The 24,103-nt window shown below is 46.1% G+C and overlaps 1 protein-coding gene across 1 annotated transcript in view; it reads right to left on the bottom strand.

Annotated features, from left to right (window-relative positions):
* The window catches only part of LOC149439394 (DNA (cytosine-5)-methyltransferase 3A-like), a 449,390-nt gene that overhangs the window by 175,224 nt on the left and 250,063 nt on the right, over positions 1–24,103 (bottom strand). The window lies entirely within an intron of this gene.

Raw genomic sequence — 24,103 nt, 5'->3', positions numbered from 1 at the left:
GGATGACGAGTGTATTTATAAATGTATTTTCCCGCAGGAACAGTTCTTTTCCAGAGAGATGCATCTAACTTTTTTTTTTACAGTTGATTGAATTTGGTGCAGGAATGCACTGGATGCCTTCAGCTGCTATGGTGCTCTTGCTGGGCGTCACTGTGCCTTTAGAGAGGAGTGGGCTCCCTCCAGGCAAACCTGCCCTTAATCAATTCACTGCTATATGTGCTCCAATTTTTTTATTTTCCTTTTTTAAAATTATAGTTAGGACCGCACTACACAGTGGTGCCTTGGCATGGGCACTGCGACCCACACATATATTTGCAAATGTGTGCAACTAAACCCTCTATTTTTATTGTGAATTGTTAAACAGGGTTGATTGCGTTTTTTTTGCAGGGTGGCTGATAAACATGCTGGGAATTTTTAATTTTTTTTTCAAATATACAAAAAACATCAGTTCGCTGCTATTGAGGCTAATCTCTGACTGCAGGAGTGCACCATCTGTTTCCCTCATTTACAAAGACAATCAAAGCAATACTTGAGCAATACATCCAAAGCTTACATTAAAAATCTTTTATTACCTCTTCATTACAATCAAAATGGTATTGAAAACTGAAAAAAAAAAAAAATCTAGCAGGTCAAAATGTTTCCAATGCTGTACCTGCTCAGGAACGGACTCATGGGGCCCCCGGGCAATAGGGGATCATGGGGCCCCTGTGTCCTTGCCCAAACTCAAAAAAGCCTATGAAAAAGGTACCAGGGGAATCTCATGGGGCCCCTTACTGACCCCGGGCCCTCAGGCAGTACCTGAGTTTCCAAATGGTCAGTCCGCCCCTGCACCTGCCTTCTAAAGGTTTTATACTGTACAGTCAGGTCCATAAATATTGGGACATCTACACAATTCTAACATTTTTGGCTCTGTACATCACCACAATGGATTTGAAATGAAATGAACAAGATGTGCTTTAACTGCAGACTGTCAGCTTTAATTTGAGGGTATTTACATCCAAATCAGGTGAACGGTGTAGGAATTACAACAGTTTGCATATGTGCCTCCCACTTTTTAAGGGACCAAAAGTAATGGGACAATTGGCTTCTCAGCTGTTCCATGGCCAGGGGTGTGTTATTCCCTCATTATCCCAATTACAATGAGCAGATAAAAGGTCCAGAGTTCATTTCAAGTGTGCTATTTGCATTTGGAATCTGTTGCTGTCAACTCTCAAGATGAGATCCAAAGAGCAGTCACTATCAGTGAAGCAAGCCATCATTATGCTGAAAAAACAAAACAAACCCATCAGAGAGATAGCAAAAACATTAGGCGTGGCCAAAACAACTGTTTGGAATATTCTTAAAAAGAATGAACGCACCGGTGAGCTCAGCAACACCAAAAGACCCGGAAGACCACGGAAGACAACTGTGGTGGATGACCGAAGAATTCTTTCCCTGGTGAAGAAAACACCCTTCACAACAGTTGGCCAGATCAAGAACACTCTCCAGGAGGTAGGTGTATGTGTGTCAAAGTCAACAATCAAGAGAAGACTTCACCAGAGTGAATACAGAGGGTTCACTACAAGATGTAAACCATTGGTGAGCCTCAAAAACAGGAAGGCCAGATTAGAGTTTGCCAAACGACATGTAAAAAAGCCTTCACAGTTCTGGAACAACATCCTATGGACAGATGACACCAAGATCAACTTGTACCAGAGTGATGGGAAGAGAAGAGTATGGAGAAGGAAAGGAACTGCTCATGATCCTAAGCATACCACCTCATCAGTGAAGCATGGTGGTGGTAGTGTCATGGCGTGGGCATGTATGGCTGCCAATGGAACTGCTTCTCTTGTATTTATTGATGATGTGACTGCTGACAAAAGCAGCCGGATGAATTCTGAAGTGTTTCGGGAATATTATCTGCTCATATTCAGCCAAATGCTTCACAACTCATTGGACGCCGCTTCACAATGACCCAAAGCATACTGCAAAAGCAACCAAAGAGTTTTTTAAGGGAAAGAAGTGGAATGTTCTGCAATGGCCAAGTCAATCACCTGACCTGAATCCGATTGAGCATGCATTTCACTTGCTGAAGACAAAACTGAAGGGAAAATGCCCCAAGAACAAGCAGGAACTGAAGACAGTTGCAGTAGAGGCCTGGCAGAGCATCACCAGGGATGAAAAACAGCGTCTGGTGATGTCTATGCGTTCCAGACTTCAGGCTGTAATTGACTGCAAAGGATTTGCAACCAAATATTAAAAAGTGAAAGTTTGATTTATGATTATTATTCTGTCCCATTACTTTTGATCCCTTAACAAGTGGGAGGCACATATGCAAACTGTTGTAATTCCTACACCGTTCACCTGATTTGGATGTAAATACCCTCAAATTAAAGCTGACAGTCTGCAGTTAAAGCACATCTTGTTCTTCTCATTTCAAATCCATTGTGGTGGTGTATAGAGCCAAAAATGTTAGAATTGTGTCGATGTCCCAATATTTATGGACCTGACTGTATCTGCAGGGGGGGAAATCTAAAGCTGTATACGTTTTTTGGTGCAGTCAACGGACTGAACAAACACTGAACTGATTCCCCCTTCTACATAATCGAGGTGGATGGAGGGATCCTTCCAGCTGCCCTATTGTATTCTGACAGAGGGGATACTCCTTCATTGTCCGAATACAAAGATCATGCAGCCACTGATCAAGCACCTTTTTCTAACAGGTCTGTTTAACAGAAGTCAATCGATACATCCACCTCTGTTGAGTGGCAATGGTCACACATGGAGAGTGGTCTTTGACAGCTCAGTTTGTGTGCCTGCAGTTGGCGCTCTCTCAGCACAGAAACCTTGGCTGCCCAGTGACGCATAAGTGTGGTGTGTGGATGCTAACATGTTAAAGCCCACCCAACTGCATGTGGTATGTGGGTGGCAACAGGTTAAGCAGAGGTTTCAAGTAGAACAGTGTTATGTGTAAAAGGGGGCATCTTAAGATGTATGAATAGAAAATGCAGCTGCATATGTGATGAACAACTATGGCTTCCCCGTGTGATGGAGGGGAGATCTTACATCTTAAAAACAGTGAAAAAATAACAAGTTGTCCAAAAAAATTTACTGGAGCTCCAAGTTTGTTTTTAGACAATGAAGAGTTTATTTTGAGATAAAACATGACAAGGACATGGCACTTCAGGGTATGAATGCACCCCTTTCATCAGGGCTTAAAGTATAACTAAAAGCTAGTTTGGAACAAAGTGGAGTGAGACTAGAACACCTGTCAAATTTTAATTTCTGTCCGTGCCCCCGTACGGGTCCTTCTCTTTCAATGGTTGTTCCCACCATGTTGACCTTGGACCAGCCCCACTTCTTCGTGGATGAGACAGTCACCTACTTGTTGTTAGAGATACTCCGCCATATTGTGCCACACCCCTACTGGCCTGATACTCTTCCATATTGTGCCACACCACTTCTGGCCTCATACTCTGCCATATTGTGCAACACCCTACTGGCCTCATACTCTGCCATATTGTGCAACACCATTCCTGACCTGGTACTCTGCCATATTGTGCCACACCACTTCTGGCCTCATACTCTGCCATATTGTGCAACACCCAACTGGCCTCATACTCTGCCATATTGTGCAACACCCCTACTGGCCTGATACTCTTCCATATTGTGCCACACCACTCCTGACCTGATACTCTGCCATACTGTGCCACACCACTTCTGGCCTCATACTCTGCCATAGTGTGCAACACCCTACTGGCCTCATACTCTGCCATATTGTGCAACACCCCTACTGGCCTGATACTCTTCCATATTGTGCCACACCACTCCTGACCTGATACTCTGCCATATTGTGCCACACCACTCCTGACCTGATACTCTGCCATATTGTGCCACACCACTCCTGACCTGGTACTCTACCATATTGTGCCACACCACTTCTGGCCTCATACTCTGCCATATTGTGCAACACCCCTACTGGCCTGATACTCTTCCATATTGTGCCACACCACTCCTGACCTGATACTCTTCCATATTGTGCCACACCATTCCTGACCTGATACTCTTCCATATTGTGCCACACCATTCCTGACCTGATACTCTTCCATATTGTGCCACATCACTGCTGGCCTGATACTCTGCCATATTTTTTTTTTACCGGAGTTAGGCCTGAAACTGGCAGGGATGGTTCTCAGCTTGAATGAGTTAAAAAATATTAACATTACAATCTTAGTAGAGCAGGCTCCAGCAGCTGATTGCAAAGGCTTTGACGTGTTCCTGTAGCTCTTGGAGTTCATCCAAAGTGTCCACTAATGGTTGCCAACCAAAGCCCTCCTACACATCCACAGGGTTTATATCTTCACGTGGATCCAGTGCATTTCTTAGGAATACAAACCAGACAGAGGTTGTAACTCTATCAATGTGGCAGTGTTAAGATCTGTGACTTTTAGGCCTGGTTCACACTGGCTTTGAAAGCAGGCGTTTGAGGGGCCTTTTTAAGGCTCCTCAAACGCCTATGCAAATGATACTATGGGCTGTTCACATTATCAAATCATGAAGCGTTAGGGCTCATGTACACTGCAGCTGATAAACTGACGTTCAGGAGCTTTTCAGCGGTTTTTTCAGCAGCCTCTGAACTCTCCCTAATGTTTTCCTATGTGTCCATGTACACATCGTCCTTTACAGGCAGTTGAGTTTACAGTCGTTTTTTTGAACGCACCAAACTTGCGTTCAGTAGATTTTACCGGCGTTACAAACGCCAAACGCTTGTAAACGCGGTTAAGCGCATTTATAAGTGTTTGCGTTTAGAAGCGTTTTTTAACTGTTCCATGTCCAGATGCTGTCCAGAGCCTTTTTTCATCATCAGAAATGCATGCAAAGCGTTTTCCATGTATTCAAATGGACCCAGGTCCCGATCATGTGATCACTGATTGGCCAATCAGTGATCACATGCAGAGTAGTAAACAAGATGTCACTTGTGACATCATTGCTTACTATGTGTGAAATCTGTGAATGATCACAGAGGTCACATGGTACAGGGCTATTCACAACAGCCTTGTACCATGTGACAAGCTGTGACCAATCACAGCTCACACAGTAGTTCTAAATGGCAGCAAGAAATGATTGATTATACAGCCAGTGTAAAAAAAAAAAAAAAAAATCTTCAGCACCCCCACAAGTAGTACAGTGTCACCATGGTGACACTGTACTGCTAGGGTGACAGTATGTAAAAAAAAAAAAAACATAAATAATAAAATAAAAAAAAAGTAAAAAACTTTTTTTTTTAAATTATGATTTTTGGTTATAAACTAATTTGGGTTATTTTGTTTTTTACTAAAAAGATAATGGAATAAATTTTGTCCAAGATTTATGATGAAATACTATTTATTTGCAAAATTTTATAAGAAAAACTTTTTTTCAAAATTTTTGGACTTTCATTTACATAGCAAAAAAAATAAAAATCCCAGTGGTGAATAAATACCACCAAAATAAAGCTTTATCTGTCTCAAAAAAAATGCTAAAAAATTCATATGGGTACAGTGTTGCATGACCGCGCAATTGTCATTCAAATTGTGATAGCGCTGAAAGCTGAAAATTGGCCTTGACAGGAAGGGGGGGGGGGGGGGGAAGTGCCCGGACTTGAAGTGGTTAAGCAATGTTTTCCAGCAGTCAGTTTCCATCGTTCAAAAGAGTTTTCCAAACGTGTACATGAGCCCTTAGCGTTGAAGCCTCATGTCAAGTCAGGAGGAGTTTGCAGCTTTTGAACGCCTACCATTGAAGTCCAAGGTGACGCTCCTCAAACGCACTAGCAGGCGTTTGCGGAACGTTTACAGTGCGGTTGTGGCGCGTTAATACCATTAGAGTTTATTATAGGATTTGTGGTACAGTTTTAACACTTGTAAAACGCTTATAAAATGCCTCAAAACAGCACATTTTAGGCGTTTAGGGAATGTTTTTATTGCTTGTAAAACGCCCATACCAAAGCTCATTAACTTCTATCTAATGCCCATACTAATGCTATCGGGGCGTTTTTGAAGAATTAAAAATTTAGTCAACTGTGAGCAAGTGGTTTAACCCCTTTACGCCGGCCGCACACAAATGTGCGGCCTCCTGGCGTCTGGGCTTAGACGCCGAGCGGCCGCACATTTGCGTTCAGGTAAGAAAAAACATATGTGCTGAGAGCGCGCACCCTGCGTGCTCCCAGCACACATGTCCGGTACTCACGGAAAGGTCCCGGCCTGCTCTTTCGATCTGGACCTTTCCCGATCATGTGACCGCCGTGACGACGCGTTATGGCGGTCACATGATCCCTAACCCTGCCTCGCCTCCCAGCTTCTGAAACTCTTAAAGGGCCGGGAGGCGCCAATGGGAAGGGGTTAATGACCCTTCTGTAGTGTATGTTTGGATAGTGGAGCTCCTGCAAGTAGACTGTTAGGTGCATGATACCTCACCGAGGACAACTGAAATCAGTGGCTGTGACTCACCAATTAGGCTCTGTTCACACCAATGCGTTTTTTTAGTGCTTTTTGCAGAAACGCACTACAGTCCATTTAACATGGTTTCCTATGGGACACGTTCACATCTATGATTTTTTGAGCTGCTGCGTTTTTAGAAAGGGTCGGGACTTTTTTAAAAGCAAAAAGCAGCAATTTTGCTACAATAGAGTTCAATGGAGAAGCTGCTGAAATGCATGGTAGTGCTTTTTTTCCCGCATTTTGCATTTTTATTCTACAACGAAAAACAATTCCACTTTAACAAAAAAAAAAAACAACAAAACACGGTAAAAAATGCATCAAAAACATGTCGGAAACGCATGTAGAAAAAAGCAAAACAAACTGCAAAAGGCACTGGAGAAAGCATCGAACGCAAAATGCATATATGTGAACGAAGCCTAAGGCTCCATGCACACGGGGCGTATTGATAATGCTGGTAACGTTAGCCACATTAAAAACATGAGTTTTTCAGCTTTTTTTAGCATTTTTGCATTAGCGTTTAGCGTCGTTTTCCTGCGTTTTTTAGGGGTTTTTTTTTTTAAAACAAAACTTTTTTTGCAGAAAAAAATGCCAGTTTGCAGCGTTTTGCCATGTTTTTCAGCATTTTTACAGCTAAAAATCTCCTCTAGAAACCCACTAGTTCTGTTTTTCTTTCCAGCCAAAAAAACGTTGATTACAGTCTATGTGTGTATGGACACGTAGGATAACATGCTGGGGGGCTTACTGGCTGTAGACAAAAAACGTCAAAAGCAAAAAATAGCCGCTGTAAAAATGTCCTGTGTGCATGAGGGCTTAAAGTTGACCTAACATCAGCTATTGTATTCAGCATCTACACCATATACGGTTGCCTGAATACCATTTGAATGGACTCCCGTGCCCGTGACGCAGGAAAGAAGTCCCTGCACTGAAAGCGAAGCCCGCAGGGGAACCTCGGTTCCCAGTACGGTTGCGTTTTCCATTGCGGGCGGCAGCACCACCACCCGCACATATGTGAAGCTAGCGCAGCAGTTCAGCCAACAATTTTCCACCTGGTTCAATTGAATTCAATCAGCAGAAATCATTCAAAAGGTTAATGGGGGACATAGACGGGTCAAAAATAGGCCGATTTTTCGGCCGGAAAAAAAATTGGACGATTTTCGCACCATTACTGGGTTAATTGGTCTGCCGTTTTTCGGGCTTTTTGAACATTTTTTTATTGGGCATGTTGGAAAATTTGCGGCCGATTTTGACGATCGGCTGATTTTCCTGGCAATGATGGGCAAATCGGCCGATTGTTTTACCGATAAAAAAATCTGCGCATGAGCCGTGACCTGCAAGAAGAAGAAAAAGAAGAAGAAGAAGAAGAAGAAGAAGAAAAAGAGGAAAAAGAGGTAAAAGAAGAAGAAGAAGAAGAAGAAGAAAAAGAGGAAAAAGAGGTAAAAGAAGAAGAAGAAGAAGAAAAAGAGGAAAAAGAGGTAAAAGAAGAAGAAGAAGAAGAAGAAGAAAAAGAGGAAAAAGAGGTAAAAGAAGAAAAAGAAGAAGAAGAAGAAAAAGAGGAAAAAGAGGTAAAAGAAGAAAAAGAAGAAGAAAAAGAGGAAAAAGAGGTAAAAGAAGAAAAAGAAGAAGAAGAAAAAGAGGAAAAAGAGGTAAAAGAAGAAAAAGAAGAAAAAGAAGAAAAAGAGGAAAAAGAAGAAAAAGAAGAAAAAAAGAGGAAAAAGAAAAAGAGGAAAAAGAGGAAAAAGAAGAAAAAGAAGAAGAAAAAGAAGAAAAAAAGAGGAAAAAGAAAAAGAGGAAAAAGAGGAAAAAGAAGAAAAAGAGGAAAAAGAGGAAAAAGAAGAAAAAGAGGAAAAAGAGGAAAAAGAGGAAAAAGAAGAAAAAGAAGAAAAGGAAGAAAAGAAGAAGAAAAAGAAGAAAAGAAGAAGAAAAAGAAGAAAAGAAGAAGAAAAAGAAGAATTACAGTCCACTATTATATTTTACGTGAAAAAGTCTTGCAATTGCAACAATGTATCCATTTGTATACGAATAAAAACATCTGTATCCGAAATGGATACATTGTTGCAACCGCAAGACTTTTTCACGTAAAATATAGTAGCGGAGCTCTCTGCAAGGGACAGAAGTAATTATGGGGTTAAATGCCGACCGTAGACGGGACGAAAATCGGCTGATTTTTTTACAGTTGGTGGTAACGTCGGCCTATCAAACGACTGATTTTTCATTTTTTAAAAACGGAGGGTTTTCGACCTGTCTATGGCCTGCTTTAGCCTCACTTTCTGCCTGGTAAGACACTGTCAAAAAGAGCCCGAGATAGAGGTAAAAATCTGATGTGTGTTAGGCTAGGTTCACACCTATGAAGTTTGTGTTTGATCCGTTTCTGCAATGCTTTTTGTGGTTCATTTGCATTTTTTATGCATTTTTTTATGTGCTTTGCGGGGTTTGTTTTCAACTTGGTGCTCGGCAAAATAAAATGCATCAAAAATGCACTAAATGCTTTTCTGCAGCATTTCCATTGAAGTCTATAGAACAAAAAAAAGCAACATTTTGCATTTAAAAAAAGTCCTTGGCCCTTTCCAAAAAACGAACCGGGTGAAAACGAGGAGATGTGAAGCTGTCCCATAGGAAATCATGTTAAATGGACTGCTGTGCGTTTCTGCAAAACGCAGCAGAAAACACATAGGTGTGAACCTAGACTTATAGAGCAGCAAAGGAAGTGCTACAACCCCAAAATCCCACAAAGATAGACAGGATGAGATCAAGATATCTGTGCCCAGACGTATTATTGAACGTCCAAAATCCAATGAAGAGAGCACAAATCCAGCACCTGTCGGCATTTAAAATTGATATCTTTATTTCAGGTACTTATATATCACCGTCAATTTACGCAGCACTTTACATATATATTGTACATTCACATCAGTCCCTAACCCTCAAGGGGTGTACAATCTAAGGTCCCTAACTTACATTCATACATACACATACTAGGGACAATTTAGACAGGAGCCAATTCACCTACCAGCATGTATTTGGAGTGTGGGAGGAAACCGGAGTACCAAGAGGAAACCCACACAGGAACAGGGAGAACATACAAACTCCAGGCAGGTGGTGCTGTGGTTGGGATTTGAACCAATCACCCTAGTACTGCCAGGTGGAAGTGTTAACCATTTATCCACTGTGTTGCTAAGCCAGCAGCCCATAAAAAGGAATCAATTTGTAACAATTGAAGCTTCAGCCTCCTACATAGGCCTTAGGCCCCTTTCACACGGGCATTCCGTATGTCCATTTTTTATCTATCCATTTACGGATTAAAAACAGACCCCCATTTATTTCTAGGGACTTGCGGATGTAAACAGATTAACATCTTTTCACATCTGTTAATGTCCACATCTGTTAACATCCGTTTTTTTGAACAGAAGAAAACTCTATTTTTCTTCCACAAAAAAACCCGGAACGGATGAAAAATGGATGGAAGAAAACAGATGAAAAAAACAGAATTTCTTAGAAAAAAATGTGACTGAACTGAAGGACTCTCAGACTGTAAGGAACAAGATTCACTGGCCTGATGAAACCAAGATTGAAGTGTTTCACTTCAATTCTAAACTTTACATCTGAAAGAAACCAGCTCATTACCATCCCAACAGTGAAGCATGGTGGTGGAAGCATCATGCTGCTGGAGTATTTTTCAGCAGCAGGGACTGAAAAATTGGTCAGGGTTGAGGGAACGCTGAAGGGAGCAAAGTACCGAGATATCCTCAATGAAAACCTGTTACACAGCACTCAAGACCTCAGACTGGGCCAAAGGTTCACCTTCCAACATGACAACGATCTTAAGTACATAGCCAAGACAACACAGGAATGGCTTAGGGACAACCCTGTGAATGCCCTAGAGTAGACCATCCAGAACCCAGAACCTTATTGAACATCCTTGGGGTAACCTGAAAATGGCTGTCCATTGATGGTCCCCATCCAACCTAAGGTTGAGAGGATTTGCAAAGAAGAATGGCACAAAATCCCCAATTCAGGTGTACAAAGCTTGTTGCATCAAACCCAAAAAGTCTCCAGGCTGTAATTGCTGCCAAAGGTGCTTCAACAAAGTACTGAGTACAGGGTCTGAATGCTGAAGTACATGCAATATTTCAGCTTTTTTCTTTTAATAAATTCACGGACATTTCTAAAATTCTGTTTTCATTTTGTCATTGTGGGCTCCATTCACAAAGTGTTGTGTTATTACATCAGAGTATACAGTAAGATACCGCACATCGTTTTATAAACGAAGTAGTGCTGTATTGTAGTAGTGAAACCATTCAGTAAATTAACAACAGTAACAAATACCACGTTGTTAAGGAGTGGGTGGTTGCCAGTGACCTTAAAGTGATACTAAACCCTGGACCCTGCATTCACTATACCTGGTCTCCCCGGACCCTGCATTCGCTGTACTTGGTCTCCCCGGACCCTGCATTCGCTATACCTGGTCTAGCCGGACCCTGCATTCGCTATACCTGGTCTAGCCGGACCCTGCATTCGCTATACCTGGTCTCCCCGGACCCTGCATTCGCTATACCTGGTCTCATCGGACCCTGCATTCGCTATACCTGGTCTCCCCGGACCCTGCATTCACTATACCTGGTCTCCCCGGACCCTGCATTCACTATAACTGGTCTCCCCGGACCCTGCATTCGCTATACCTGGTCTCCCCGGACCCTGCATTCGCTATACCTGGTCTCCCCGGACCCTGCATTCGCTATACCTGGTCTCCACGGACCCTGCATTCATTATATCTGGTCTCCCCGGACCCTGCATTCGCTGTACTTGGTCTCCCCGGACCCTGCATTCGCTATACCTGGTCTAGCCGGACCCTGCATTCGCTATACCTGGTCTCCCCGGACCCTGCATTCGCTATACCTGGTCTCATCGGACCCTGCATTCGCTATACCTGGTCTCCCCAGATCCTGCATTCGCTATACCTGGTTTCCCCGGACCCTGCATTCATTATATCTGGTCTCCCGGGACCCTGCATTCGCTGTACTTGGTCTCCCCGGACCCTGCATTCGCTATACCTGGTCTAGCCGGACCCTGCATTCGCTATACCTGGTCTCCCCGGACCCTGCATTCGCTATACCTGGTCTCATCGGACCCTGCATTCGCTATACCTGGTCTCCCCAGATCCTGCATTCGCTATACCTGGTTTCCCCGGACCCTGCATTCGCTATACCTGATCTCCCCGGACCCTGCATTCACTATACCTGGTCTCCCCGGACCCTGCATTCACTATAACTGGTCTCCCCGGACCCTGCATTCGCTATACCTGGTCTCCCCGGACCCTGCATTCGCTATACCTGGTCTCCCCGGACCCTGCATTCGCTATACCTGGTCTCCCCGGACCCTGCATTCGCTATACTTGGTCTCCCCGGACCCTGCATTCGCTATACCTGGTCTCCCCGGACCCTGCATTCGATATACCTGGTTTCCCCGGACCCTGCATTCGCTATACCTGATCTCCCCGGACCCTGCATTCACTATACCTGGTCTCCCCGGACCCTGCAATCGCTATACCTGGTCTCCCCGGACCCTGCAATCGCTATACCTGGTCTCCCCGGACCCTGCATTCGCTATACCTGGTCTCCCCGGACCCTGCATTCGCTATACTTGGTCTCCCCGGACCCTGCATTCGCTATACCTGGTCTCCCCGGACCCTGCATTCGCTATACCTGGTCTCATCGGACCCTGCATTCGCTATACCTGGTCTCCCCAGATCCTGCATTCGCTATACATGGTTTCCCCGGACCCTGCATTCGCTATACCTGATCTCCCCGGACCCTGCATTCACTATACCTGGTCTCCCCGGACCCTGCATTCACTATAACTGGTCTCTCCGGACCCTGCATTCGCTATACCAGGTCTCCCCCGGACCCTGCATTCGCTATACCTGGTCTCCCCAGATCCTGCATTCGCTATACCTGGTTTCCCCGGACCCTGCATTTGCTATACCAGATCTCCCCGGACCCTGCATTCACTATACCTGGTCTCCCCGGACCCTGCATTCACTATACCTGGTCTCCCCGGACCCTACATTCACTATAACTGGTCTTTCCGGACCCTGCATTCACTATATCTGGTCTCCCCAGACCCTGCATTTACATATCCGGTCTCCCCGGACCCTGCATTCACTATACCTGGTCTCCCCGGACCCTGCATTCGCTATACCTGGTCTCCCCAGATCCTGCATTCGCTATACCAGATCTCCCCGGAACCTGCATTCACTATAACTGGTCTCTCCGGACCCTGCATTCACTATATCTGGTCTCCCCAGACCCTGAATTCACATATCCGGTCTCCACGGACCCTGCATTCACTATACCTGGTCTCCCCGGACCCTGCATTCACTATATCTGGTCTCTTCGGACCCTGCATTCACTATATCCGGTCTCCCCGGACCCTGCATTCACTATATCTGGTCTCTCTGGACCCTGAATTCACTATATCTGGTCTCCCCAGACCCTGCATTCACTATATCTGGTCTCCCCAGACCCCTCATTCACTATATCCGCTCTCCCCGGACCCTGCATTCACTATACCTGGTCTCCCCAGACCCTGCATTCACTATACCTGGTCTCCCCGGACTCTGCTTTCACTATATCCGGTCTCCCCGGACCCTGCATTCACTATATCCGGTCTCCCCGGACCCTGCATTCACTATATCCGGTCTCCCCGGACCCTGCATTCACTATATCCGGTCTCTTCGGACCCTGCATTCACTATATCTGGTCTCTCTGGACCCTGAATTCACTATATCTGGTCTCCCTGGACCCTGCATTCACTATATCTGGTCTCCCCGGACCCCTCATTCACTATATCCGCTCTCCCCGGACCCTGCATTCACTATACCTGGTCCTCCCCAGACCCTGCATTCACTATACCCAGTCTCCCCGGACTCTGCATTCACTATATCCGCTCTCCCCGGACCCCGCATTCACTAGATCCGGTCTTCCCGGACCCCGCATTCGCTATATCCAATCTCCCCGGACCCCGCATTCGCTATACCTGGTCTCCCCGGACCCCGCATTCGCTATACCTGGTCTCCCCGGACCCCGCATTCGCTATACCTGGTCTCCCCGGACCCCGCATTCGCTATACCTGGTCTCCCCGGACCCCGCATTCGCTATACCTGGTCTCCCCAGATCCTGCATTCGCTATACCTGGTTTCCCCGGACCCTGCATTCATTATATCTGGTCTCCCCGGACCCTGCATTCGCTGTACTTGGTCTCCCCGGACCCTGCATTCGCTATACCTGGTCTAGCCGGACCCTGCATTCGCTATACCTGGTCTCCCCGGACCCTGCATTCGCTATACCTGGTCTCATCGGACCCTGCATTCGCTATACCTGGTCTCCCCAGATCCTGCATTCGCTATACCTGGTTTCCCCGGACCCTGCATTCGCTATACCTGATCTCCCCGGACCCTGCATTCACTATACCTGGTCTCCCCGGACCCTGCATTCACTATAACTGGTCTCCCCGGACCCTGCATTCGCTATACCTGGTCTCCCCGGACCCTGCATTCGCTATACCTGGTCTCCCCGGACCCTGCATTCGCTATACTTGGTCTCCCCGGACCCTGCATTCGCTATACCTGGTCTCCCCGGACCCTGCATTCGATATACCTGGTTTCCCCGGACCCTGCATTCGCTATACCTGATCTCCCCGGACCCTGCATTCACTATACCTGGTCTCCCCGGACCCTGCAATCGCTATACCTGGTCTCCCCGGACCCTGCAATCGCTATACCTGGTCTCCCCGGACCCTGCATTCGCTATACCTGGTCTCCCCGGACCCTGCATTCGCTATACCTGGTCTCATCGGACCCTGCATTCGCTATACCTGGTCTCCCCAGATCCTGCATTCGCTATACATGGTTTCCCCGGACCCTGCATTCGCTATACCTGATCTCCCCGGACCCTGCATTCACTATACCTGGTCTCCCCGGACCCTGCATTCACTATAACTGGTCTCTCCGGACCCTGCATTCGCTATACCAGGTCTCCCCCGGACCCTGCATTCGCTATACCTGGTCTCCCCAGATCCTGCATTCGCTATACCTGGTTTCCCCGGACCCTGCATTTGCTATACCAGATCTCCCCGGACCCTGCATTCACTATACCTGGTCTCCCCGGACCCTGCATTCACTATACCTGGTCTCCCCGGACCCTACATTCACTATAACTGGTCTCTCCGGACCCTGCATTCACTATATCTGGTCTCCCCAGACCCTGCATTTACATATCCGGTCTCCCCGGACCCTGCATTCACTATACCTGGTCTCCCCGGACCCTGCATTCGCTATACCTGGTCTCCCCAGATCCTGCATTCGCTATACCAGATCTCCCCGGACCCTGCATTCACTATACCTGGTCTCCCCGGAACCTGCATTCACTATAACTGGTCTCTCCGGACCCTGCATTCACTATATCTGGTCTCCCCAGACCCTGAATTCACATATCCGGTCTCCATGGACCCTGCATTCACTATACCTGGTCTCCCCGGACCCTGCATTCACTATATCTGGTCTCTTCGGACCCTGCATTCACTATATCCGGTCTCCCCGGACCCTGCATTCACTATATCTGGTCTCTCTGGACCCTGAATTCACTATATCTGGTCTCCCCAGACCCTGCATTCACTATATCTGGTCTCCCCAGACCCCTCATTCACTATATCCGCTCTCCCCGGACCCTGCATTCACTATACCTGGTCTCCCCAGACCCTGCATTCACTATACCTGGTCTCCCCGGACTCTGCTTTCACTATATCCGGTCTCCCCGGACCCTGCATTCACTATATCCGGTCTCCCCGGACCCTGCATTCACTATATCCGGTCTCCCCGGACCCTGCATTCACTATATCCGGTCTCTTCGGACCCTGCATTCACTATATCTGGTCTCTCTGGACCCTGAATTCACTATATCTGGTCTCCCTGGACCCTGCATTCACTATATCTGGTCTCCCCGGACCCCTCATTCACTATATCCGCTCTCCCCGGACCCTGCATTCACTATACCTGGTCCTCCCCAGACCCTGCATTCACTATACCCAGTCTCCCCGGACTCTGCATTCACTATATCCGCTCTCCCCGGACCCCGCATTCACTAGATCCGGTCTTCCCGGACCCCGCATTCGCTATATCCGGTCTCCCCGGACCCCGCATTCGCTATACCTGGTCTCCCCGGACCCCGCATTCGCTATACCTGGTCTCCCCGGACCCCGCATTCGCTATACCTGGTCTCCCCGGACCCCGCATTCGCTATACCTGGTCTCCCCGGACCCCGCATTCGCTATACCTGGTCTCCCCAGATCCTGCATTCGCTATACCTGGTCTCCCCGGATCCTGCATTCGCTATACCTGGTCTCCCCGGACCCTGCATCCACTATAACTGGTCTCCACGGACCCTGCATTCACTATACCTGGTCTCCCCAGACCCTGCATTCACTATACCCGGTCTCCCCGGACTCTGCATTCACTATATCCGCTCTCCCCGGACCCCGCATTCACTAGATCCGGTCTTACCGGACCCCGCATTCGCTATACCTGGTCTCCCCGGACCCCGCATTCGCTATACCTGGTCTCCCCGGACCCCGCATTCGCTATACCTGGTCTCCCCGGACCCCGCATTCGCTATACCTGGTCTCCCCGGACCCCGCATTCGCTATACCTGGTCTCCCCAGATCCTGCATTCGCTATACCTGGTCTCCCCAGATCCTGCATTCGCTATACCTGGTCTCCCCGGACCCTGCATTCACTATAACTGGTCTCTACGGACCCTGCATTCACTATATCTGGTCTCCCCGGACCCTGCATTCACATATCCGGTCTCCACGGACCCTGCATTCACTATACCTGGTCTCCCCGGACCCTGCATTCGCTATACCTGGTCTCCCCGGACCCTGCATTCGCTATACCTGGTCTCCCCAGATCCTGCATTCGCTATACCTGCTTTCCCCGGACCCTGCATTCGCTATACCAGATCTCCCCGGACCCTGCATTCACTATAACTGGTCTCTCCGGACCCTGCATTCACTATATCTGGTCTCCCCAGACCCTGAATTCACATATCCGGTCTCCGCGGACCCTGCATTCACTATACCTGGTCTCCCCGGACCCTGCATTCACTATATCTGGTCTCTTCGGACCCTGCATTCACTATATCCGGTCTCCCCGGACCCTGCATTCACTATATCTGGTCTCTCTGGACCCTGAATTCACTATATCTGGTCTCCCCAGACCCTGCATTCACTATATCTGGTCTCCCCAGACCCCTCATTCACTATATCCGCTCTCCCCGGACCCTGCATTCACTATACCTGGTCTCCCCAGACCCTGCATTCACTATACCTGGTCTCCCCGGACTCTGCATTCACTATATCCGGTCTCCCCAGACTCTGCTTTCACTATATCTGGTCTCCCCGGACCCTGCATTCACTATATCTGGTCTCCCCGGACCCTGCATTCACTATATCTGGTCTCTTCGGACCCTGCATTCACTATATCTGGTCTCTCTGGACCCTGAATTCACTATATCTGGTCTCCCCAGACCCTGCATTCACTATATCTGGTCTCCCCGGACCCCTCATTCACTATATCCGCTCTCCCCGGACCCTGCATTCACTATACCTGGTCTCCCCAGACCCTGCATTCACTATACCCGGTCTCCCCGGACTCTGCATTCACTATATCCGGTCTCCCCGGACTCTGCATTCACTATATCTGGTCTCCCCGGACCCTGCATTCACCATATTTGGTGGTCTCCCCGGACCCTGTATTCACTATATCCGCTCTCCCCGAACCCCGCATTCACTAGATCTGGTCTTCCCGGACCCTGCATTCGCTATACCTGGTCTCCCAGGACCCTGCATTCACTATATCTGGTCTCCCCGGACCCCGCATTCACTATATCCGGTCTCCCCGGACCCTGCATTCACTATATCTGGTCTCCCACAGTACACACTGCATAGAAATGCAATTATTTTAGTAAATAAAAACAGCTAGATACCTTTTCTCATCAGCAGTATATACCAGTCTTGTGACTTCAGATGAGTACTGGTTAAAGCTTGTAGGAGGAGTTTTCTTTCTGCTCTAGGATGTGAAACCTCTGACCCTCTGTCTGGAGAGTGCTGATTGGCCCTGTGCTGATCACATGCACCCTCCCAAGAAAAAAAAAACCTCTTTAGCAATACACACCAAACTGTGCCCACGGGTTCAGTCTGTATCAGGTGGTCATTTCAACAAGAGGAAGGGGCAGAAAAGACAGGATCAAACAGCTTTTTTTACACAATGCAGAGGATTAACCCCTGAGGTTCCACAGTGAGTACAACAAGCATGCTTTACTGCATATACAGACTGATTTTACTATTGTGGGTTTAGTAACACTTTAACAACCAGTAACTGTCATGGTTGTTAAGAAGCGGGCGGCCGCTGCATCCTTAAAAACCGATGAGTTATCAGCTGATTTTTGGGGAACCCCATGGCAAAAAATTAAAAAAACCCCCAAAGGGCCTGGTATTGATTGGTAGGAATCCCCACGCTGTTTTTTCCCCATAATTTTTAATTGCCAGCAATTGTTTTGTTGGCTGATTTGTTGTTGAGTCTCAGTCATTGTTAGGAACGTGGTGGCTGGCCGCCTGCTCCTTAACAACCAGGTAAAATAGAACACTTTCATTAACTACTACAATCCTGGACTACTACTTAACCATTTGAGCTCCTGAGGATTTACCCCCCTTAATGACCAGGTCTTTCTTGCTGTTTGGCGCTGCACTAATTCAACTGATAATTGCGCGGTCATGGAATGCTACACCCAAACGAAATTTACGTCCTTTTTTTCACACAAATAGAGCTTTCTTTTGGTGGTATTTTATCACCTGTACGCTTTTTATTTTTTGCACTATAAACAAAAAAAACACAAAAATTTTGAAAAAAACAACAATATTTTCTACTTTCGGCTATAAAAAATATATCGTAAACTCAAAGTTAGTCATAAATTTAAGCCAATATGTATTCTGCTCCATGTTTTTGGTAAAAAATCCCAATAAGTGTATAGTGATTGCTTTGTGCGAAAGTTATTATATCTACAAACTATGGTATAGATACTGTTATTTATGCCATTTTTTGCTATACAGCCATTTTGGCCACTAAATGTATAGGTACCTAGTGCGACTCACGCGGAAAAAGAGCTCCTGGCTGTCAGGGACTGCTTGAACCCCTACAAAAAAGTTACCGACAAGTGCTAACAGAGATCAGGCCTGATTCTGTGAACACTGCGGTTTTGTGTGTAATACATCAAGTGACAGTTATCTACTGACACTGCACTTGCTGGGGGAGAAGGGGGGGTAGGGGCTAAACGCAGGTGCTGAGAGGTGTCGGGGCTGATCCCACTAACGCTGCGGGTCTTGCGGGTTCGGCGGAGGTGAAGGCCCACACCCGACTCATATGATTCGTGCAGTAAATATTCATTATTATGTTTTTGTTTTTGTGTGAAAATCATGTTTTAATGGTTTTGTTCTTAATGGTTTTGTTCACTTTGTGCACCTATGTATAACTATATACCTAAATATATACCTATGTTTTGAATTTGAAAAATCATATTTTATTTTTCCAATTAAGAAGGGTTCGGTGAATGCGCATATGCAACTGGTGGGGTTCAGTACCTCCAACAAGGTTAAGAACCACTGGTGTAGTGTTTTACTCAGGTCTTCTTCTCTCTCTGGGAGGGAATGTGCCCAGGCAGAGAAGAATGACATCATATCCTGTCCTGTGTAACTGTCAACACAGGATAGGACAGGATAGGACAGGGACTGATCATCCGATTTCAGCTGGACATCACTGGCTGAAACCAAATGATTGATCCCTCGGGGATCAAATAGTGACAGCCGCGGGAAGGTGGGGGCGCGCACGCGCCCCCCCTGCCCGCGAAAGCCTAGGAAGAACAGAGCCCTGCCACCGTTTATTTTCTTTTTTGAATGACTTTAATCCATTTTTTTAATGCAGAATTTGTTGAGCATTTTGATAGTTTTGCATTAAATACCACATAATGGTATAGGGAATTGACAGTTTCAGGTTCGCATGCAATATTTTGGGAAAATGTGTCAGATCACCTAAATACCGCATGCGATCTGTTTTTGTGAATGGAGCCCTGTGAGTGTAGTTTAATGAAAAAAAAATTTAATTTAACCCCTTGACGCCAATCACATACAAAAATGCAGCCTCTCAGCATCTGGGCCTTGACACCGAGGGGCCACATATTTGTGTACAGTTAGAAAATATATATGTGCTAAGAGTGTGCGCTCCCAGCACATATGTCCGCGACTCCCGTAAAGGTCCTGATCTCCCCTTTCGATAGGGACCTTTTCTGATCACGTGACCGCCGTGACGGCAAATCACGGCGGTCACATGACCCCAAAACATAACCACACTGAAAAAAAGTGAAGGGGTTTGAATACTTTATGAACGCACTGTACACGTAAATAAAGAGACAGCTGAATATACATATTTCTATACATCTATGAAGACAGAAAAGAATGGCAACGGTCAAAGCGTGTGGATCTTTCACCCGCTACACAAGAAAGCTGCTGTTTATTTTGGGTGAAAGTCGGTTTCCTGCTTGAGACGTCTGCTGTAACTTTTGTTTCTTAGAAAGCTGGGTTGGGAACAGGACAGAGGTCAACCAACAGGAAGAAATGTGAACTGATGTGACTGTAGTATCAATGTCTTTATATGCTGAACACAAGAGGTCCTCTGCAAAGGGCACTGCTTCATAGAGAATTATCTCTTGTGTACAAACATGCCTGGTAGGCCATGTGCCAAAAAACCACAGCCGTCATCTAGCCTTTCTGTCGTTTCTTCTCTGTGTTGATTGTTTGGAACAGACTGCAGACGGATTTTTCAGCAACTACATTTTCTCTGTGGTCAGCTGACCATGTGACGGCACCTCTCTAGTAAAGGGTGACTCTAAGCGTGTCCACTACGACAGCTGCTGGAACCAAGTGGGACCTGCCAAGTAAAACATTATTAAACAAAGCAACCGACACAGGGTCCGGAACAGAAGCTCCTGGTACCGGCATCACAGTACTATGTTGTTTGAATCCCAAAATAGGAGGCAGGTCTCCAAACTTTTCACTGTGGACAGAAAACTTTTCTCTATACCCCCTACGACAGGACCCTTAAACCTAAAAACATTCTTTTGTCAGAAAATTCATTTCAACAAAAATCTTTATATGTGCATTTAATGTATTTCTATGCATGGTATTGACCTGTAAAAGACTCCCTTGTGTAGACATCCAAAAGCCCTGAGACCGCTGCCGAGTGCCGACATCTTGGATGTGATGTCAGCAGCCCCAGTTCTCATTGACACTCTATAGCAGTGTTTTGCAATTTTTTTTATCAGCAGTTTTTTGTTAGGCATTTAGCCAAGACACCCTTGAAGAAACCTGAAGGCACCCTGGTTAAAAAATTCCCATAACTCCCCCAGCAGCTACAGTGGGTATAGAAAATAATCCACCCGCCCCCTTTAAAATAATCACATTTTATTGCTTTACAGCCTGAAATGAAGACAGACACAGTTTTTGTTTTATCCAGCTGTATTTTCTCAGTGCAACATATAACATCCACGTGAAAGATAAAACACCAATCTGTCAGAAAAAAAAAAAAAATCAAAAAAAGAATCAGAGTTGGAAAAAGAATCACCCCCCCCCCCCCCCTAAAAATTATTTGTAATCTCAATCAGGTGTAGTCAATCACCTTCTCAATAGATAGCACACAAAGCCATTTGATTTTCACCTGTGGTCATTTTGATTAGCTCAGCATGAAAAGAGCTTTCCTGGAGCATTTCAGTCCCTTATAGTGCAACTGAAGCAAACAACCAACTATGGGTGGTGTAAGGGAATTTTTGTACGGCGACTGGCACATAGAAATGTGCATGTGCGCAATATCGTACATAAGCACAAGCGCATTGCTAATAGAAATGAGCATAGGCTCGCGCATGGGTTTGCACGTGGAGCGTGCCCACAGTTTCTTGCGCCAGACGAACTATTTAAAGGAGGCTCTTACTCTCTGTCAGTGCTGACTGGTCTTCAGCTAATTGTCTGTGTCCTGCTGTATCCTGTGTGTATCCGTTACTGACCCGGCTTGCCATTGACCTGCTCTTGGATTCTGTTTATGCTTCTGCTCACCGGTTTCTGATCCTGGCTTCCTCCTGACCTCATCCCTGTCTGATGTTCCGGTACCGCATCGCCTGCTCGTTGCTGACCCTGGCTATTACTCTGGCTCTGCTTCCGGCTCCAGTTTGGCTCTACAGTCCAGCCGAGTGCTTGTCCTGGCTATCCATTATATCAGCTCCGGTTGTCACGGTGTGTTCCGGCCTCACGCTTATCAGAAGTTCCGGCAAGTCATGCACCTAGATCTTGCAGTTCCAGTGGAGTGCTTCCTTAACCTCAGTTGGCCGTTCTGGTATCTCCTATGTTCCTGACTGGATGCCCTGCTTGATTTACTGAGATTACACCACCAGCCGCAAGTTCTCCAATCAATATACACAGGCACACATGTTTCTCCTGTCCCTCGGTACCATTTGTTCCACCTTCAGTGGGTTGGAGATACAAGAGAGGCTGACCTCGTCACTTCAGACTTCTATCAGGTACGTGACAGGTGACAAGGCACTGTCAAAAGATCTCCGGGATAAAGTTGTGGACAGGCTTAGGAGATGGATACAAAAACATTTCAAAGGCTTTATCAATGCCTAGAAGCACAGTGAAGTTTATTATTAAGAAGTGGAAGGTATTTGGTACAACACGGACCCTCCCTGGATCAGGACGTCACTCCAAACTGGATGAAAGAGCCAGGAGGAAACTGGTCAGAGAGAGACCATCAAGAGGCCAACAGCAACTCAGAAGCCGTGTCAGGAATTGATGACAAAGAGTGGTCATTGTGTGCATGTGACAACAGTATCACAAATTCTCCACAAATGTGGCTTGTATGGGAGGGGTGCAAGAATAAAACTGCTTCTCAAGAAAGGCCACATGCACCACTGAGCTTTGCAAAAATGCACCTTGAAGATTCTGAGGCCACATGGAAAAAGGTCAGATGAGACTAAATTTGAATGATTTGTCCTCAACACTAAATGATATGTCTGACAGAAATCTAATCCAGCTCACCTTCCAAATACCACCATTCCTACAGTAAAGCATAGAGGGGGGATATATGGGGGGTTCTCTGCAGCAAGGACTGGAACACTTGTCAGGATAGAAGGAAAAATGGACGGGGCAAAATATTGTCACATTCTTGAGGAAAATCTGCTGCCCTGTGCCAGAAAGTTGTCAATGGGAAGAAGGTTTACCTTCCAACATGACAATGACCAAAGCGCGCAACAAAAATAACCCCCCAGTGGTTAGAGGAGAAAAAAGGTGAATGTCCTTGCATGGCCTAGTCAGAGTCCAGGCTTAAACCCCATTAAAAATCTGTGGAATGACTTGAAGACTGCAGTCCACAAACGGTCAACAATAAAATGTAAATGAATTTGAGCATTTTTGCAAAGAACAGCGGGCAAATATTCCAAAGTCTAGATGTGCAAAGTTAGAGACATATCCCAACAGACTAAAGTCTGGAATTAAAGCAAAAGGTGGTTCAACAAAATACCGACACAAGGGGGGGATCCTTTTTCCAACCCAGTATTTCTGTATTTTCGGACATGTTGGTGTTATATCTTTCACTTGGATGTTATAAGTTGCACTGAGTAAATACAGCTAGATAAAACAAACACTGTGTCTGTCCAGGGGCGGACTGACCATTTGGAAACTCAGGCACTACCCGAGGGCCCGGGGTCAGTAGGGGGCACCATGAGATGCCCCTGGCACCTTTTTCATAGGCTTTTTTTTTTTAGTTTAGGCAAGGACACGGGCCCCATGAACCCCTATGGCCCGGGGGCCCCATGAGTTGTCAGTCCGCCCCTGTGTCTGTCCTTATTTCAGACTGCAAAGCAACAAAATGTGATTATTTTTGAGAGGAGTGATTCTTTTCTATACCCACTGTACAAAAAAAAGTTATGTAGAGAGGGGAGGGGTGGAGGAGATGGGCCAGCACAGAGATTAAATAAACCCCACAACAGAGGGAGGCCTATAGCAAGCAAAGAGGGAGGGGGCAGTGCTAGGGAATTGACTATTCCTGGAGTAGTAAAAATTGCAAGTCAATAAAAATAATGAATGGATGGAAAAACACAAGTTAACATTTCAAATATCTAAAGGTCAGTCTTGGTCCTTGTCCATAACACCCTGCACATTAATGGAACCATTGGTCACTAAGCATTGGCTTCACATATTTGTTGTTCCTGGCAGATTAATCTCCATTCTTGTTTCCAATGTCTATGCTGATGCATCTGATAGAATATGTTATTGGATTTGTTTTTGGCATGACTGCATTTCTTTTTGTTTAATTATATAATGTCTTTACTCTGACTGCTAAAGGTCAGTAAAGTTGTAAGCCTGGCCTCTAAGTTTGTTACTGATCATTGCATTCCTCTACAATAAGACTTTGCTTATTAATAAAGTGAATTTATAAAAATACATAAAGGAAAAGTTCATCTTTGGGATCATGTTACACATTACACCCATATTTATGGTGT

This window comes from Staurois parvus, unplaced genomic scaffold, assembly GCF_062004578.1.
Source record: "Staurois parvus isolate SC_StPar_1 unplaced genomic scaffold, SC_StPar_1.0 ptg001130l, whole genome shotgun sequence".
In the NCBI taxonomy this organism is placed as follows: Eukaryota; Metazoa; Chordata; class Amphibia; order Anura; family Ranidae; genus Staurois; species Staurois parvus.
This window is presented reverse-complemented; position numbering and strand designations above follow the sequence as displayed.